The 19387-nt window shown below is 62.1% G+C and overlaps 1 protein-coding gene across 2 annotated transcripts in view; it reads left to right on the plus strand.

Annotated features, from left to right (window-relative positions):
* The first annotated feature begins 343 nt into the window (after positions 1–343).
* The window catches only part of HPCAL1 (hippocalcin like 1), a 75877-nt gene continuing 56833 nt past the window's right edge, over positions 344–19387 (plus strand). The window contains exon 1 of one of the 2 annotated variants that reach the window (XM_028517177.2): positions 344–650. The gene's annotated coding sequence lies outside the window, so the exon portion shown is untranslated. The remainder of the gene's footprint in view (positions 651–19387) is intronic. The other variant, XM_036027652.1, reaches the window with a different exon arrangement.

Raw genomic sequence — 19387 nt, forward strand, 5'->3', positions numbered from 1 at the left:
AGAGACCTCGGGAGGCGGGGGATCTGGCGCAGGGCCGGCTCTGCTCGGGCGCCGCCTCCCGGCCTCTCCCACACCCGCGGGCCAGAGGCCAAAGGTTTGGGAGGCGGAAGCAGGACTCCCCTCACCCGAAGTCGGGCGGGGCTCGGACTGGGCTGGGGTGCAGCTCCGCCGAGAACGCGCCTAAAGGAGCTAGGGGCTAGTGTGGAAAGGTGCAGAGGTCCTGCGCCAAGGGACCAGCTGGGGCGTGGCCGAAGCGAGGGCCCGGGCGGGGCTAATGTGGGGGCGTGGTCGAGGCGGGGGCAGGTCCGCAGGAAACTTGAGCGCCCGCCCCAGGCCGCGGGCCCCGCCCCCGGCCCCCTCCGGGCCCCGCCTTCGCGTCCCTTCCTTCCCGGGGCGGGCAGGCGGGCCTCTGCGTCTGCAGGCGGCGGACGGGCTCGCTCCCTCCCTTGCTGACGGCTTCCTTTTGTTTTTCTGGACGGCGATGAACGCAGGGCCGGTGCGGCGGCTGCGGGCGCAGGGAGGCCGGCGATCCTAGCCACCCTTCCCGGTCTCGGCGCGCTCGTCCTGGGCAGCGGCCAGCGCCTGCCTCAGCGCGGCGGCGCCGAACTTGGGATCGGGAAGCCGGCGGACTGTGTCCTGCGCCGAATCAGGTAGGCGAGGGGCGGGCTGCTGGCTGCGGGAGTGCGGGCGTGTGCCTTAGCGTCCACTGTGACCGGGCTTTCTACGTGTGTGTGCGTGTGTGCGCGCGCGCGTGTGTGTGTGTGTTGGGGGGGGGTGCCTGTGTTTCTCTGTGTGGTGGAGTTGTGGGTAACAGGACGCTGGTGTGTCCCCGGAATGGCGTGTCCTCGTGGGGATCCGTGTGTGCACAATTTGGGCCGCGTTTGTGGAATCGTGTGTCAGGGACAGTTGCTGGTGGGGACTGGTGCCGGGTGGGTGTGCAGCGCGAGCGGCTCTGCGTGGGGCGGGAGTGGCGGGGTGGACGTGGGCGGTCCAGCTCCACGCTCCCAACCCTGTCCCCACTGGCCCGTGCAGTGCGGAGCTCCGGAGCCCGCGGAGACAGCTGGGATCCCCAGGGGTTGGCGCGGGCCTCCGGGGCAGCTTGTACTAGCCCCGCCGGGAGGCAGGTCCACGCGGCCCACGTGGGTCATCTTTGCGCTCTGACGGGGGAGGGGGCATGTCCGCCATCCGCTTCCTTCTTCCCTGGCGGAGGGGCGACACTCAGAGCCCTGTTCCCGAGTTAGGAACCCTGGTGTCTCAGGGACCTGCACTGCGACCTGGGTCAGACACCCCACCACACCCCACCTTTCTGGGTTGCAAATGGGGGCAGTTCCTCCCTCGGGGTCTGTCGTGACAGTTCAAACGAGAACGCACTCAAGATAGATCTGCTGCATAGTAGATGCCACGTTAATTGGGGTTTCCTTTTAAAATAAGATATTTTCTTCATCGTGGGTGGGGCTCTTACATTTCCCCTTCTGCTCGTGTTTTGCGCCTCTCTCACGGCCCTAACTTAATCGAGAAGCACCGAGATTCGAGAAAGTTTCGGCAGGTAGGCGCCGCCGCCGCCGCCGCCGCCGCCGCGTCCCACCTCCCGGCAGTGCCGCCTTGGGTGTGCGGGAGCGTGCAGCGCGGCGCTCTGGCCGGTCACCAGCCACGAAGGCTCCGGCGCGCGAGCTGGGGCCCTGCTTCTGGCCAAGGAGCGCCTGCGAGGGTGCGGAGCCCTTTCATTCAACAAGTGCCTAGTGCGTGCAGCCCGTGGAATCTGGCAGCCATGGGGTGGAAGTGGCGCTCCCGGCGGGGCCGGATCTCCGGCTCCCGGAGCGTCCTGGCTAGGCCTGCTTCCCCCTGGAGGAGAGTGTTTGCCAGTGCGCCCGCGGCGAGTCCTGCCTTGGGCCTCCCCGTTGGACACCCTCGGGTCACCCTCCTCCCTGCCCACTCCCTTTGATCAGGCTCACGCCGGAGGCCAAGGGTCCACGTAGGATCCTGCATCCTAGTGCCACACCTTAATTTTAAAAATACTTAGTTCGGAAACCTGCTACTGGTAACTTTGCACCGCAGTGAGCGTTCCCACTGCCCTAACCGCGTCGCCATGCGCTCTCAGGGAGAGAGCCCTGCCAACAGCGCCAAAGGCTAGCTCAGACCCTGCAGGGCCATCTGGCAGCCGCCTTCTGCCAGGGCCACTGGTTCCTTCCCTGCAGCTTCCCAGTGTCTTCTCCTGGGGACCCTGCCCAGGCTGAACAACAAATAACCTTTCACTGAGGGGGCAGCCAACCTTACCACGCAGGAGGCTCTTGAAACGGCTGGGCTGGCAGGGGCGAGGGGACCGTGGCGGGGCTGCCTCTGGCTCCCCGCTGCGTCTCCCAGAGACAGGTGCTCCGCGGGCGCTGTCAGGGAAGCCGGAATGCGCGGCAGGCTTTCCTGGCACAGCCGCAGAAGGCTCTGGTTTGGTTCCTGGGGTGTTTGTTTTCCACCAGGAATCCCAGCCGTGATGGCGCAGGGGGAGGAAGCGAATGAGCGGAGGTTTCACCCTGCTCGATGCCGGGGGCACGCTTAGGGTGCAGCCCGTTTCGTAAAATGACTTTGTATCCTGGAAGAGAAGGGACTTTTGAATCCCACTTCTTTCCCACAATCATATTCCCTAGTAACAGTTTAAAGAAAATCTGTCTGGCTTTCTTAGGAGGGAGACCAAGAGCTGGGTAGCTTTCCCCCTAGTTACAGCCAGCCCTTGGCCTCGAGCAAGCCAGCGTCTTGGCCCTAGCTCGATTTCTGTTTCACTTTTGAAAGGTCCTGTAATCCCTGAGCTCTTGGGGTTTTACTGAATAATGCGCCAGAGAGAGGGCCTGGGGGCTGTGCCTCGCGCCCGCCGTGGGAGCTGGGGCTGAGCTCTAGCCCTGCCTGCCCCCTTGACCTTCCACTGGACGCTTTCTGTAAGGTGGGGAACAGATGCCAGCATGGGGTAGTCACTGGGGAGACTCGGAATCGAGAATCGGATGCCCGGAAGGTCATTCGGCTTGAGACACAGAGCTTTGCCCAAACTCTAGCCAACGATCCATGCATCCCCAGTAATACCTCCTAGGAAGAGACTCCAGGAGAAGTAAAAGCTTGGACAGATTGCTTCAGAATTTATCTAATGCCCTCTTCTGGCAACAGGGCTGTGCCAAGTGAGAGGTCAGGAGGGACCAGGAATGGCCTCCCCCTGCCCCCTGCCCCCCGCCCAAACCCAGGTGCATTCCTACCTGGCACTACTGTGCAGTCTCCATCCAGGTGAAGCAGGGGTGTTATCTCCCAGGGCTGCACCCCCTGCCTCCGGGGCCTCACACGTGCAGTTCCTAGGGTTGCCATTCCCATAAAATACCATGTGGAGTGCCTGGCATCCGGGCAGCCTGTCTTCTCGTTACTCCTGTGGTCCTTCCCCCGCCCTTATTCCGAGACCTCGTCTTGCCACTCCTAAGTGTTAAAGTGCCAAATTCGCAGCACCCATTTATGAACCAGTGGTAATCCAGGATGCTCATAAGAAGCCTCAGAGTTTATTTGGCACCAAAGAGTAAGCTGCTTGGCGGCTGCAACGTTACCGAGATAAGGATCAGGTTTGTATTAGAACTCAGCATTCCAGCCAGTCCTTAAATCACACTTGTTTGTTGCCGGATAATGCTACCAATTTATGAGGTGCCAGCCCAGACTTGATGGAGGATTATGTGTCATTTGCTAGTTTGTTGCACCTGATGTCATTGCGCTCGGGGAGGGAGGGCACCGGAGACTCGAACCGTGCTCTGCCCGGGGATTCACCGCTCACTGCCCTCTCGCTGGGTTTCTGTAGGGGTTTCAAGTCCACATGTAAGCCTGCACCTGGTCGTGGCCCTTTGGGTTGAGTTTCTCATCGTGTGTGGGGATCGTGGAGCAGGCTGAGGGGTTCTCTCAGTGCTGCTGGCCCCTCGGGGAAAAATGGTTTCTTTCAAGTCCCTTTCCACGGAAACAACCACAGGAAAAAAGGTGGGGAACTAACAGCGTGAGGGTTTCGCGTAAATCGATACCGTTTGGCAGGCGGACCGTTTCTTAGGCACTGGTGAGTGAGGTGGAAGTCTAAAGAATTTCTTTTTAATCATCTGGAAAGCACAGTAAATCCTTTACGAGGGCCCTGCCTCGGCGTTGTCCTTTCGAGCATAATTGAATTTCTGAGGCAGAGCGTCGTATCTTTGCCTTTATGAGGCCTGGCTAACCAGACACCTTCCAAGGCTTTGCAGGCTCTCTTCCCGGCGCGGCCCTCCCCTGCCTACCTGGGGGCGGCAGAGGGGCCTCCCTGGGCGCTCTTCATGCCCCTTTACGAGCCGAGTATGCCCCCCACGCCTGTGAGTCCGGGGCTGTGTTTTCCACGTGCACTTCTCACCCCGAGGTGCAGCCCAGGGAGGCAGGAGGCCAGGAGACTGGGGGTGGGGGGATGGGACATGACCCGCCTGCATCAGCCCCTTGCCCCCTGCCTCACTGGACGAAGCCCCAGGAGTGAGGGGTGGGTCTCCGACCCTTGGCTGAGAACACTCGGGGTTGTCCAATGCTGACTGCGCGATCCTGAAGACAGGAGGAAGGTTTTGGGGTGCAGGGCTCCCCGCCAGGGAGTCTTCCTTCCCCACAGACTCCACACCCTTTTGACCTGGCCAGAGCCTTGCCTTGCTCTGGGTGCCCGGGAGCAAGGGAGGTGCCCCTGTGTCAGGCTCCGTGCTGAGGGCTCTCGGGTGAGCGGGACGGAGCTGTCCCCATGCTCACCCCCCGCCCCCGTGCAGCCCCCCAGGACACCTCCGAGCAGAGCCCTGAAGTGGCTCCCAGCTCTGAGACCTGAGACCCTTCTGCAACCCACAGCGCTGGGCGACTCCCCTCTGCTCGCTGGCTCGCCCCCGCCTGGGCTCTCAGGGTGTTTCTGTGCCCCTGCCCCATCTAACTGGCCCACACCACCTGTTGCCCCGCCCCTCCGTCCCATCCCTGCACCCCTCCCCCCAGCCCCACACCGCCTCTTCCAGGAGCGAAGCCTCCTCGCCCTTCACTGCAGTCGTGTGGTCAGTGTTTGAACAGGTTTTGTCGTCTCACTCAACACATCCCCCCCAGCCCTGTTGCCCCCCTAGTTGATTCTCTCCTCAGTAAGCATTTCTCCCAAGTGTGCCTTGCTCCTTGGTGAGCTGGGCCCTGGCCTCCTCCTGCCTCAGGTGGGACTGGTCCATCCAGCCCGGCAGGTGCTGCGGGGGGGTGGGAAGGAGGCCCACCCCCACCACTAGGGCCGGGGCCTCGGGGGAGGCCGTGCTGTGCTGACAGCCAGGACGGGCGTAGGTGTCTGGGAGGGGGGCCGGACGAAGGAGTCTGAGCGGGGAGAGAAGAAAGGCAGGCCCCCCTGCGGCCCGGCGCAGAGGGTTGGCTCTGCCCCCCCCCCCCCCCCCCGCCCTGCCCCCGTCCCTCCCCTGAGGTCGGAGGCAGAGTGTCCAGCCGCGTCTGGCTGCTCACCTGGCTGCAGTAAACAGTGGTGGCTGCTATTGGCTATTTACATGTTTTCTGGGGGGTTGGGTGGGGGGCAGGGCGTCCTCTGTTCCTAAGCATTTCTTTTCAGATGCAGGGAGTTCCAGGCATGTTTTGACCCAGACTGTAGTAGCGAGGCATCTGATGTGTGAGAGTCTGTGAATGCGTGTGCTTCGCGGGCCCTGGAAGCGAGCCAGGGAGGGGCGCCACGCGGAGGCCCGGAGCCGCTGGGTTGGGCTGTCACAGCTCACGTCTCCCGAAGAGCATCTCTCAGGGTCCTGGATGAAGTGACCCTGAACTTGGGGGAGCACAAAATAAGGAGGCCCAGACCCCTCATCCCCCCACCCTCCCCAAGCGCTCGGAAGGCGTTGATCAAGTTTGGGTGTGTGCGTGCCAGCGGGCCACCGGGACTCCTGGGAACGGCGGAGGGATTCGGGTCTGCGCAGTGGTGTGTGATCCCAGAGGCCCCCCTCCCGCCCCCCGCTCCCCGCTCCCCGCCCCCCACCGGCAGCAAAATGCTCAGGTCTCTGCCACCTTCCTGTGTTTCCAGAAAATGGAATTGGCGACAGCTCCCTTCCCTGTCCCTCGCATCCTTTCTCTTTGCTGCCCTGCAATCCATTTTTGGAGGGAAGCGAGAACCTCTCAGAATCAATCGCTAGGGTTTCAAGAAGTCATTTTCAACCTTGTGCCGTGTTCTGTATTTATGTGTGTGGCTGGAGAGTCACTCCCGGCGGAGAGAGCGAGCGAGCGAGCGTGGGATGTCCAGAAGCGCTGAGGCTGGCCGTGGGCGGGCAGGACTGCAGACTCCCCCCCTCCCTCTCCCTCTCCCCCTCCCTCTCCCTCTCCCTGTCTCCCTCTCCCCTCCACGAAGCGTGGGGTGGCAGTGGCAGGGACCAGACTTTATTAAAAATCCGCCAGTCGGGCAGTGCCCATCCCATGCTCGGTGACGCAGCCCGGGCAGCCTGCATCCAGGGGTGGGAGACAAGACATGGCGGCCGCTTCGTCTTCTGACTCCCCGGTGTCTTTCTCCTGCCCAGTAAGTAAAGGTGGGAACCAGCCTCACGCAGATGCCGAGGCCCAGGCCCTGGGCGCGTTTGATCCCTTCTTATTCCGGGAGAGTGCTCTTCCTTCCTCCTTTCTGTCTGGAGACGGGGTGCAGAATTGCTGCTTTTATTGGCATGTATTCTTGGTGATGTGCGCGCGCCTGACCCGAAAGTAACCTGGCCGGGCCAGGGCTGTCCTCAGAGCTGGCTGTAAGGTGAACGGACACGTGTGCTTTTGGGAATCATCTTCACCACCGCTGGGGGGCGTGGGGGGGGAGGTGCCGCCCAGGTGAGGAGTCCAGGTGCTCTCTGGCAGGGATGCCAAGCTGTGCCCAGGTCTCCCTGTGGCGTGTAGCACCTTCCCGCTGTGTCTCGTCCCGGGCCGGTGGCTGGCTTTCCAGGACAGCCCCACCCTTACCTTCATGCTTATTCTCACCATCACCACCACCCTCGCCCTCATCGTCACCAGCTCCCACCACCGGCGGCACCGCCGGCGGCACGAGCATCAACACCGAGTCTCCGCGTCGCCTCCCACCCCGTGGGCCGCCGCCTCACAGAGCCCGGTTTCCACGGAATTAGCTGTTGCGGCCGGGGTGGGATGGCGGGGGGGAGGTTGGGGGCAGGCATACTGGGAGGGGGTCGTGCGGGCAGTTAGGAAGACAGCTAGGGTGGGGGAACCCAAACAGGTGGATGACGTCACTCCGAAAGTGGCCTCATGAGAATGATCTGGAAGATTCTTGGAAAATCCCAGCTGTGGTGGTTAATTTTATCTGCCAACCTGCCTGGGCTCGGGGACGCCCAGAGAGCTGGCAAACATGGCTTCTGGGCGTGTCCGCGAGGCGTCTCGGGAAGGGACTGGCACTTGAAGCAGTGGGCGGAGTCCCGGAGGCCACGCTCACCGGCGCGGGGGCGGGGGGGGGGGGGGCATCCCCCGATCTGTTGAGGCCTGAGCAGAAACCTGAGCAGACAGAGGAGGGAGGACGGAGCCCTGCCCGCGGGAGCGTGCACGTCTGCGCGGAGGGGCTTGCTGGGCGGACCTGCGCACGTGTGCGGGGCCGGTCCGCGCTTCAGCGCTGTTCTCCGCGCCCCTGGCCCAGTGGCGAGGGGGCGTTGCGCATGCGTAACAACCGCAGGGCAGCGGTCTGGAAGCCGGCGGGGCTGGAGGGGCTGGGGACTGACCCCGTCCCGTCATCGCTGTCTGGCTTTCACTGGGCATGGGTGGCTTTTTATCGCCACGTCTCAGGTTCCTCCTTCGTCCGAGGGAGCTCAGGGCTAATAACCTCCGCGTTCTGTCCGCTGGACAACTCCGCGCAAATGCCTGAAAAGGTACACTTGAGTGACAGGGCGCACCCAACCTAAAGCAGAGAGTTTTCACAGCTGAACGGACTGCAGAAAAATTAAAAGAGTGAACCTCTTAGGAAACACGGACGCTTTAGTAACGGCCATGTTAGGAGCTGACATCCTCATTCAGCAGAAACTGATAACGTGGAGGGACAGATTGGTGGAGCTCCGAGGAGGCGGAGGGCGGAGGGCAGAGGGCCGGGCAGTGAGGGCGGTGAGCTCCAGGGCAGCTCGGAAGGAGGCTGGTGGCCGGGCTGACTTCGGAGACTCGAGGTCCCCTGCTCTGAGTAGCAGCTGCCCACGGCTCCTTTAAGGGGAGACATCAGCGACACCTCCCCCCTGTGATGATGCAACTCTGCTCTTTCTGGGAGGTCTGACCGCTGGTGACCTCCGAAACCTGGGGCCTGAACTTCCTGGTTTGGGCTCCTGGGGAATTAGAGAGAAGCCAGAACCAGGGAGTACTCATTGTATTATTTTCAGACACAAGTATCTGTCTTTGTGCAAACTCCTGACCAGATTTCCCCTCAAAGTGGTCTTGTTAACGAAGATTGAAGAATTTTTTGAAATGGGTCCATGTGTCCCAGTAGGCTCGTAGGTAGGTGGTAGGTGTTGGCTGGAGAAGTTGAAAATCCACAGTGGAGGCATTTCTCCTGACTGTGGGGCTGAGGGCAGGGGTGGGACTGGGGAGTTTCATTTCACTTCCGTCCGGGAGAGAAAGGGGGCGGGAAGGGAAATGTACCGGATGAAGGGCTGATGCGGGTTGATTCTGATGGCACCGTGGTTTCCCTTTCCTGCTTTCCCGTGTTTTTCTGCGTTCTAAATTTTCACCATTGGGTGTGTAGGACTTGTGCAATTAGGAGGGGAAAGAAAGCTTTTAAGAGGAGCCCAAGAACACAGCCCTCTGATAACCGTGTTTACTCCCTCTGTTTGCCCGGCGAAGGCTTTCTGTGGTCAGACTGGCTGGAACCCACCCGCACAGTCCGTACTTGGGATGATTGGGGTTGATAGGAAATGATCATGATGCACCATTAGAACTTTTTTTTTTTGCATCATTAGGATTTGTTAATCTCATCTAAATTCAATAGTGAGTAACCCTGTTAACAGCGACATGAAGAAAAATGTCCTCTGTCTTCCGAGAAATTCACCGTTTCAACATGGCAGAGGGTAGGGTTAGTATTCGGCCTAGACAGTGTTTCCTCTTTTTGTGTGTGTGCTTGGGTTTGGGCATCTTCTGTGTTTCTTGACCTGGAAGGAGCCTTTGTGGCTCGTGCCTTGTTAACCTTGGGTATTTTATTTCTTTAAATTTCATTTATTTATTTATTTTTAAAGATTTTATTTATTTATTTTTAGAGAGAGGGGAAGGGTGGGAGAAAAACATCAGTGTGTGGTTGCCTCTCATGTACCCCCTACTGGGGACCTGGCCCACAACCCAGGCATGTGCCCAGAGTGGGAATCGAACTCGTGACCCTTTGGTTCTCAGCCCGTGCTCAATCCACTGAGCCACACCAGCCAGGGCTGTTTATCTTTAGAGAGAGGGGAAGGGAGGGAGAAAGAGAGGGAGAGAAACATTGATGTGTGAGAGGTACAGTTGCCTCTCACACGTCCCCAAGTGGGGACCTGGCCCACAACCCAGGCATGGGCCCTGACCAGGAATCGAACCTGTGACCCTTTGGTTCATAGGCTGGCACTCAGTCCACTGAGCCACACCAGCCAGCGCCACCTGGGGTATTTTCACGAGGTGGCTGGATGTCCTGGTCGCAGCGGCCCCCTGCTTCCATCTTTTGTCAGCGCCAGTGTTCACGCAATGGCCCGATTCCAGGTGTAATCTCCTTATTGTCTGTCCTTCAGGCTGACGGTTTTCAGCTCCCTTCCTGAAAGTAACTCCGCCCGTTCCCCACCCCGTCTTCCCTCGTGACCTCCCGAGGGCGAGACCGCTCGTCTTTGGCTCCCGTGAGTTGCAGGAACCCCAGGGGGGGCTGGGGGGGCTGTCTCCCGTCGCTGTGCAGCTTCTGCTCCCGACCTGGAGTGGATACCGGACAGACATGGAGTTGACCCTTGGGCTGACCTGGGGTGACCCTTGGGCTGACCTGGGGTGGCCAGGGGCTGACACGGGGCTGATGGACCGTGTAGTGGCTGGTCAGCAGGGCCACCCGGGCGCTCGTCAGAGCCACTCCTGACTCGTGGAGACTTCCCTCCCAAGACTTCTTAGGCTGTTATTCCCGTCATTTTTCAGAGGTTTAATCTGAGTCCGGGATATTGAGTCGGCAGCGGGAAGGTGCTGGAAACGAGGCCAGCCATCGGAGAAATTGGCTAATACGAGAGATTAATTTCAGGGTAAATGACGGAGGGAGATGCTTAGGGACTGGGCTGCCTCTCCAGGCCCATAATACCGCCATGAGATATGAAAAACCAGGAGGTGCCTTCGCTATTAGGTCAGCGATCACTTACAGTTTCTTGGATGAGAAATTTAACAACAACAAAAAAAATCACATCTTTACAGTTTGCCGCCCATATTTATGCTCTTAAGAGAGAAATGCAATTGTCAGCAAAATTCCGTATACATCTGGTGAATTATTTCTGCATCTTCCTCATCAGAAAACCGTATTTTTAAAAAATCAGCGTGACTCCCGTGTTCAAAATCGTTCTTTTTGGGAGCCGGGGCCTCCGGTTGTTGCAGGATTCCGAGCGGAAGCAGGACGGGCGCTCTGCCGCTGGGGGCGGGGAGGTTACCAGGCAGCCTGGGCATGGCCCTGTGGGGACCTGGGTCTCCCAGTTGTCCCAGGAAAAGACACGCCTCCCTGTACGGGGCACGTCTGAAATTAGGCGTGAGTTAAATTTTCCTAAACGAAGGTCATCTGTTTGTGTTGACCTAAGAGTGGTGGGTGACATAGCTTTGCCCTCTGCTCTGTTTGCATACCTATTAGCGCAACCTGCCTTTCTGGCCAGAGCACTTACCGTGCACCTGGGGAATGCCGCCCCGGCACGGCGAGCAGAGCCAACTATTTTAATAAAGCCAGGGCTGGGGCTCTCCTTGGTGCCCACGAGGTGACCGCCCATGTCGTCAGCGGTTACATGGGGCACACCTCGCCTGCTCTGGGCCCGGGGTACAAGGTGAGCAGGACAGTTGGGGGCTTGTGTCATGGGTGTGACCCAGGCAAGACAGCCGGACCCAAGGAGGAGCCATGGGCTGATCCGCCCCCAGCGGACGCCACCGGCTACCTGGGGGCTCAGAACTCCCCACAAGGTCCTGGGGGCGGGCCCGGGCCTTGTTGGGGGTGGGGTCCTGCACCAGCTGTTGTGTTGGATCTGTTCGTAACTTTCATCGACACTTTCCCGGACACAGAGCAGTGCTTTCCCAGGCTGCCTCTCGCACATGTATACACTAAACCCCCGTCCGTGCCTGGTGCCTGTTCTCGGGCCCCGCCCTGCCTCATGGTTTCCAAAGGCAGGCAGTCACTCGGGGGTCAGCTGAGTGGAAAGCTCTGTGCACTCAGGCCTGTCGACACCTGGGGCACTTCCCTTTCTCCTCCCACCCAGCTGGGTTTCCGCGGCCTCTGGCCCACGGAGACGGAGTGCCCGCAGCGCCAGCTGCTGGGGGTGCCGTGCTGGGCGTCCCCCCTTCCTCCTGCCCTGAGCGTCTCCGCAGTCTGTGCATCAGCAAAAGGCACGTCGCCCACTGTTTCCCCTCCTGTCTGCCGTCTGTCACAGGCAGAGGTCTCCGGCAGCCCCTCGGCCGGGCGCTGGTGCTGCACAGGCCTGCTGAGGGGCGGGGACCCGGGCGGGCTCCTCGCAGCCCAAAGTGGGCACAGAGCAGGGTTGCTGGCTGAGCCAGGCGTTGGCGGCACGAGAAGGGGGGCAGACCCCAGCCTCTGTGCGCACCGTGGCCCGACAGGCGGGCCTGGGCCTCTCCCCGCAGAGGAGACCAAGATCCGAACAAGAGCACCCGCCTCGCCCCCGGCGCCCTGGGCGCGGACGGTGCACAGCCCCCATGAGCTCCAGCTGCAGACTGGAGAGAGCTCTTCTCGGTGCTGGACCGACGGACTCACTGTCTGGTGGACTGGAGCAGACCGTTCTCCTGGAGGCAGAGGGCACCGTGGTGGCCTCTGTCCCCATCCGGCCCCCTTCCCAGGGCACCACCGTCACTGTCACCTTCTCCGTGTGGGTCCCTGGGGTCTGCCTGGACACCGCCTGGGCCCCTCTGCTTCCCTGTCTGTGGGGTGGGGACCACAAACCCTGCCTCTAGGACCGCTGTGCAGCAGCCCCAGACCTCCCGTGGACCCCGAGATGCTGTGCAAACGTAAGGACCGGCACCGGCATCAGCAGCCTGCATGGCCCGGGGGACCAGTTGCTCGGGTTGAAAACACCTGTCCGGATACAGCCAGCATGGCTCAGATCCGAGCGTGCACTGAGCAACCAGCTCCCCGAAACCGCCTCCTGGATGACAGCCCGCGGTGTGGTCACCTCTGTCAGGACCTGAGGGCCAGAGGGGTGGGGTAGGGTGGGGGCCTGGAGTGCAGGACTGTCGGGGACTAACTTGTCCAGCCCTGACTGTGCCTAGCTAAGGGGGCTGGTCCTGGATGGCAGAGCACGCCCCAGGGTGGGCCCTGGGTTTGGGCCACGTGGGAACGAGAGCCCCTTGTGGTCCTCGGCGCCATCCTTTGGGGAGAGGGACATGCGCTAGCCCACCCGGTCCCCTGCCCCTCCTCAGATCGCCCTCACAGCTCCCAGCCTCGCCCAGGGATCGCCTCCACCGAGAAGCCCCCCGGGCCTGCTCAGCCACCTGCTGTTCCCGGCACACTGCTGCCCAGGCTCCCAAACGTGGCTCTGGTCTTTCTTCCCTCCCACGGGCGGGGGCTGTGCATGGAATAGTCTCTGTGCAAGCAGAGACGGGGCCTGGAAAGAGAATGCCCAGGCAGGGGAAGCCGCTCTCTTGCATTCGCTCATGCACTCACTCAGCTCCCCGCGTGCCGCCCCGGGCTGAGAGCGACCCAGGCGGAAGTCCTGCCGTCTCCATCGCCGGGAGCAGCGGGCGGCCTGCTCAGGAAGTCGGTTATGTGGGTCCCAGGTAGTGAGACCTAGACGGTGTAAGACCGTGGGAACAGTGAACTGGGGAAGGGGCGGGGGTACTAGGTGGGGGTGGGTGAGCGTGGAACACTGAACAGGGCTGTCAGAGAAAGCCGCGTGCGGCGGTGACATTGGAGCAGAGTCTGGAGAGACATGAGGGAGTCGGCCCTGGGGAGGCTGGGCGGGAGGACAGCAGGCCCGGGGGACAGCGAGTTGAGGGCCCCCCCAGTTTGAGGCCGATGACCGAAGGCTCCACCATCCAGCCGGGAGTGAGTTCCAGAGCGCTGGCTGCCCTCCTGTGCAGGCTCCCTCCTCGAAGAAGAAGCCCGAGTCCCAAGGTGGAGGGCTCGAGGCCCGTGCATCTTCTGCCTGCCTGGAAGGCAGATGTGATTTCTGGAAGTCGGCAGCCAGCCTGAGACCACGAGGCTGAAAGCCACGTGGGGAGGACGGTGGAGCGGGAGAAGGCTGGGTTTCTGGTGGCGTTCTTGAACCGCTGCCCGAGCCCGGGACACAGAGAAAACCCCGTCTGGTCTCAGCCACGCTTGTTGGGTCTTACGCTGACGGGTCATCCAAACCAAGTTTCCCAGGTGCCCCCCAGCCACCGTGACTGTCCACAGACACGGATGGGCAGGGCTGGCCGACGCTGTGGCCCCTTCTCAGCTTCCCTTTCTCTCCGGCCCGTCTAGTTGGTCTCCGAGTTAGCCATGGAGATCGAGATCCCGGGCTGATCCCAGTCTCTCCGCCCGCACCTGCACCACCCTCCCCGTCACCTGCCTGCGTTCTGGTCGTTGGTCTCCAGAGCCTGCAGCCCCCTGCCCCCCAGGCCCGTTGCTCGGGCAGATCCGGCAGGAGCCTTCTCGCTCGCACTGCTCAGTGCTGTCCACCCTGGCCTGCCAGGACAAGGTCCAGTGCCCGGCTCCGCCTGCAGGGCCCTCCCTGCGGCCCTCCCTTACCAATCCTCCCCTCCTCGTCCTTCCCCCATGCCCACATCCAGACTGCGCTGGTGGGCAGTTCCTTGCCACCCTTCCACTCCTCTGGGCCTCTGCACGTGCTGGTCCTTCCGCTGGGAACCCCTCCCCCCCCACTCGTGGCACCCGCCCATCCTTCCAGAAGCGGGCAGGGCTGCTTCTGCCGGTTGGTCCCTGTTCCCTGCCTGTGCCCTGCGCACCTGTACTCGACCGTCAGCGTCACAGCACCTCTCGGGGGGGAGTGGCTTTAAAAAAACACGCCTTTTTTCCCGTGGGCAGAGACCAGACATGCCTGCTCATCCCTCCGTCCCTCCGTCCCGCGCGGGGCTCCGCCTCAGGATTGTACCTGGCCCGGGCGGGAGGTGGGGGTTCAGTGGGACTTTGGGGGGTGCTGGATGACGGAGGCGGGGACAGGCATTGGCTCCCTGGGGAGGTCCCTCCCCTCCTACCGGCACCCCTTACCCTCCCGGATAAGGGTGCCGCCCTCTGTGGGCAGGAGCAGCACCTCACTCACGACGAAAACGGTGAAACCTCGTGCGGGGACCTGGCGCCAGGTGTGGCACACACATTGGCTGAGGTCGGAGGACCGGCCCACATTTATTCATTCAGCACGCCACTCCCGAGGCCCGGCTCCCGGCCAGGGTTTCCTGTGCGCACCCACTTCACACGCCTCGGGCTGGCGGCCCGGCCTCTCCGGTCTTTAATTTTAAAGTGCGATGGCCAACAACGTCGGAACCGCGACTGTCAACAGGCAGAAGGGCCCGCTGTCTTCTCAGGAAAAAAAAAACAGAAGCAAAACACACTCCCAGGAAGTCACTGAAGAATTCTTCCAAACACGGAAATTTTAAATTATGAGCTTTCATCTTGCTGTTTTAAGGGTCCCGCTCTGAACAGCTCACTCACCCTGTTGTTATATAAAAGCCAATTAAAATGAATTAAATGCAAATACTGTTCCATTGTGATGTTAATTTGGAGAGCCGGGATCGATTCAAGGCTGTGGAAATGCCAAAGTTGTTAAGACTTCGGTCGCCATGACGACGGCACTATCTGGAGTGGTCTGTTGTTCAGACGAGCCTCCTGGGCTCGGCCCGGGCTCCGGGCGCCGCTGCCTCTCTGCCGGGGGTGGAACTCTCTGGAGTCTGGTCCGGGTGCTGAAGAGGCGCTGCCCCCCCTGCCTCAGTGTCCTCGCCTCTGGGAGGGCCGCTCTGCGGCTGTGGGTGCCACAGGGCCCTTCAGCCCTTCTCAGGAACCGCCGCCCCGAGTTTGGGGGCTGCTGGTGGGCTGCCCCGGGAGGCAGCCCGTGGTCTCGGCGGACCTCTGACGAAGGTGATCTGTGTTCTGTATCTTCGTTGTGGCTAGTGAGCGGTGGCGAATAGCAGCCCGGCTCAGGTTTGTTTTGTTTGGGGGGTGTGCAGGGGTCTGCTAGGTTAGACTTGGAGCACCTCTAACCCTTTAGCTGCGGTCACCACCTGTTCCCAGGGTTTCTCCTGGGGCCGTACCTGTTTTACAGCTGAGGACTCTGGGTTTCACACGGCCACCAGCCAAGGTCTCAGGGGCGACGGCGGCCACCCCAGGACTGTCTTGGGCTCCTGGGTGCCGGCCGGGCTGGGGTGGCTGTCCCTGCACCCTCTTCATCCATCGCAGGCCCCAGAGACCCCACCCCCCGGCCCAACACCTGGCTGGCCTGGCTGACCTGGCTGACCTGGCTGACCTGGCCCGGGTCCCCTACACCAGGCCCAGCGCTCCGGGGTTTCTCCCGGGATGTCCCTGTGGAGAAGTGTGCTGCCCCAGCACACGGTTTCTGGGGTCGAGAGCTGGAACTGCCAGGGTCCAGTTCGTGTCTGCTCTTCCAGCTGGGGGGAGAGCCAGGACCGTCTGCTGGGGTGTGGCCTGGCCCCGGTCCTGCCGAATCGCTAATTAGTGCCCATAGAGGGGCTGCACTGGGGTCCTTGCTGCGTGAGACCCGTCCTTCCGGGGGGCAGGGCTTGGGCTGTGGTGAGGCCGTGGGGGGCGGTCTGAAACTCCACGCAGGACGTGGGTGTTGCCCTGGCCTGTGACCTGCTGCGGAGCGGCCTGAGTGTGCCCCCGGACCAGAGGCCCAGGAGACTGCAGAGCGCTGACATCGGAGGCTGGGTGTGTGCCACGGGCCGTCATTTGTCCTCTCGGCGGTGGCTCGGTCTCGGAACCGTCCCCCATTCGGTGCCCACTGAGTGTTTCCTGCACGGAACACACCCAGGGGGTGGCGGTCAGCACTGGGGGATGGTCGAGTTCGGGGTGTAAAGGGTATCGCCTCAGCCACGTTCTCCAGGGGTCGCTTCTGAAGTGAGGGCAGAGGGCACATTCCTGCCTCCCGGGGCCACTGGCCAGGGGTCAGGACTGAGCGCGGGCAGGTCAGCCCAGGACAGCGCTGTGGGGGTGGGACGTGGGTCCCAGTGTGTGTGGGAGGCCGCCGGCCCGTCATCCTCCTCATCCTCGGGCTGGGAAGCAGTGGGTGGGGCCCCGTGTCGATCCTGCTTCCCAGACTTCGACTGGCCACTCTCTGGTGGTGGCGGTCAGGGTCAGCTGGGGTCGGCAGACTCAAAGCTGGGGGGGCAGGGAGAGGATGGGGGTGCTGAGCCTGCATGAGGGGCTCACAGCCCTCCCCGCGGCGGCTCCAACCCGGACGTGAGCCGCATGGCCTCTCCCTCGGGGGACGACTGGGGCAGTGTCACTTGACACAGATTGGGTCATTCGCGGAGCACTCGCCCCTCCCCCTCCGCGAGCACGGTGGAATTGGCTGGCGCTGGTGGACAGATGCTCCGGGCTCCCGGCCTGGGCCGTGGGCCACCGTGGCCTCTTGCCCCGTGTCCACCCTTTGTTCCAGCTGGGCTGGCCTGCTGCCATCGCCCAGACGCATCGGGGTGTTTCCGTCGTCTCAGCTGTCCCCTCGGCTCAGCCCCAGGCGTCGGCCCCTCTGGGAGCCCTTCTCTGCCAGGCCGCTGCACGGGCGCCTGGCCCTGGCAGCCGGCGCCCACGGCGCTGACCCCGACTTCAACCGTGGGCCCCGTATCTCGGAGGGAGACAGTGCCAGAGCCTCTGGGCCGCAGCACCTCCCAGGGAGTTGGGCACGCCCAGGGCTGCAGCCGTCCAGGGTGTGTCTTCCCTGCAGCCCCAGGGCCCTCCAGCCTGCGGCCGGCGCCTGCCCCCCGAGTCAGCCAGGAACCCAGCTTCCCCTCTCGGGGGGGGGGGGGGTGCGGCCCTGGCGAAGGGTTGGGGAGATACTTTGCATTGTTCCAGATCGTGTCACGGGATTCCAGAATGTGCATTCTGTGGGTGCTGGTTCTGTTACCCCCACATGCGAGGCTGCCTCTGTGAGCCCTGCGCAGTGACTGGCAGAGGGGTCGGGCCCTGGCGGACTGCTCTCTGCTCGGGGGCCCGGGAGCCCCCCACGTCCCATAAACTTCTCAGCTCCCTGGTTGGCTCGCGCACCGATGGTGCCGGCCCGGGGCGGCTGTCACCAGGATGATGCAGGCTTCTGTACATTCAAGTTCTTTACCCATATTCGTTATTTTGTTAATGTTGGGGCTCAGCTTTGTTTTTTTCTGATTCGTCTTTATTTTAAGGCTGTGCGGGAGCCAGTTTCCCAGAGTCATCTGTGGGTGTGAACACGCTCACCTCCAGCCAGGGCTTCATCCTGGCCAGGAGCCTCGTCGTGCTCTGGTGGCGAGCGAACGGCGCTGCCCGGAGCCACACCGGATTCTCGGGCAGCGTTCCCTGCAGATGGCGTGGACGCTAATGACTTGCTATATTTGTATTGCAAGGGGGTGATTTATGGTTAACGCCAGCCCCGTCACTTTTCATCTCCTGACTCCCGTCGCAGAAGCTTCGTTCGTAACGGCCTGTTAGATTTAGGGAGTCTAAGAAGACTCCGGTGGAGGCCGTTTCTGTCCTCGGGCTGTTCACGCAGTTTCTGCTCGGCCCGGCCTGGCGTGCCGGGGGAGGGGGAGGGGGGACACGGCTGAGCGGCTTCTCTGAGGGGCCACAGCTCCGAAGCGGCGGTAACACCGGCAGGCGTGGCTCCAGCCTAGAACAGATTGCTCAGTGGGGTCTGTCGACCGAGATCCCGGGTCCGCCCCCACCTGCACGCTCTCATTCCCGGGCGGTTGAGCCTGTGGGGGGTTGATGGGAAGATTATTCACTGAGTGCAGCTTCCTGGTCCCATCCTGTACCGGGGACACGAGGGTGAGCCTCCGGAGGCCTGGGAGCTGCCCGGGGCTCTGTGCACCCCCGAGGCCGAAAGCCACCGCCCCAGCTTTGGGGACTGCATCTCTGTCCGTGCCTGCCGTGTGACAGGCAGGCTGAGGGCTTCTTCCGAAAGGCTCCATGACCTAATCTCTGGATCCGTGACGATGCCACTGCACACGGAAAGGGCTTTGCCCTGTGAGACTGCGGAGCTGCCTCTGGGGAGAGCATCCTGGATTACCTGGGTGGAGCCAATGCCGCTGTGTGAGTCCCCTGGCCCTGTGACCTAGAACGGGCTGGGGATGATGCGTCCCTGCTGCTGGCTCTGCAGGTGGAGGAAGGGGCCGCGAGCCGAGAGATGTGGGCGGCCGGCAGAAGCTGGAAAAGGCCCGGAGACGGAGGCGGCCCTGCGGCACCTCCCTCCCAGCGAGGATGGTCTCTTCCTCGTCACGTCACGGTTTCCCTGCAACACAGCCCCCCCCTTCCTACCCGCCTGGCCATTGGACCCGCCCCCACGCAGGCCAGATTCCCGGCTGCAGGAACTCTTGAGTCAACAATCCCACTCAGCGCGTGCATTTGACACCGGCCCCATGCCCTCGGCCCCAGACCTGCCCCGTCTTGCCTGCACAAAGTGGCGGCACGAGGCCCTGTTGTGAGGGGGCGGGGGGAGCAGGGGGTGAGGGGCTGAGGGCACAGTGCGCCCAAGGGTGCAGGAGGGAGAGGCGCGGAAGCGGCGGGTGCCCTCCCTCCCCTGCCCTCCCCCCCGCCCCCCCCCCCCCGTGGTCTTCCACCCTCAAAAACACTTCCTGTTATCTAAATCTTGGTCCTTTTGATTTTCCTCTTTGAATCAAAGACCTGACGTGGTGCCGTTTCTGAGCAAGAGGTGTTTTCTTTCTCGGAGTGGCCCCGGGTGTGATGAGGGTCTTGTGTGGCTACCACGGGGGAGCGGGGGGGTGGGGAGACCTGCTGGAAGGTCCCCGTCTAGACACTTCTGGCCAGCAGGAAAGATGGTCCGTCCTGAACTTTTGGGGCGCCGCCTCCCGTTTACGGGATGCTTTCACAGGAGTGTTCTGGTTTTGTCTTTCAGGGAGAGGGATGCTGTTTGGCTTTGGAGGGGCTGGGGGCCTTGGGTCCCCTCCTCCCCTCCCCACCTCGTGCTGGGTACGCCACTTGACTACACGCCATTCTCAGTGTTTGCTCCGACTCGGCAGCTTAAACAACAGAAATTTCTCTCTCGCAGCCCCGGAGGCTGGAGGT

The sequence above is a fragment of the Phyllostomus discolor genome, chromosome 6, assembly GCF_004126475.2.
Source record: "Phyllostomus discolor isolate MPI-MPIP mPhyDis1 chromosome 6, mPhyDis1.pri.v3, whole genome shotgun sequence".
NCBI lineage: Eukaryota > Metazoa > Chordata > Mammalia > Chiroptera > Phyllostomidae > Phyllostomus > Phyllostomus discolor.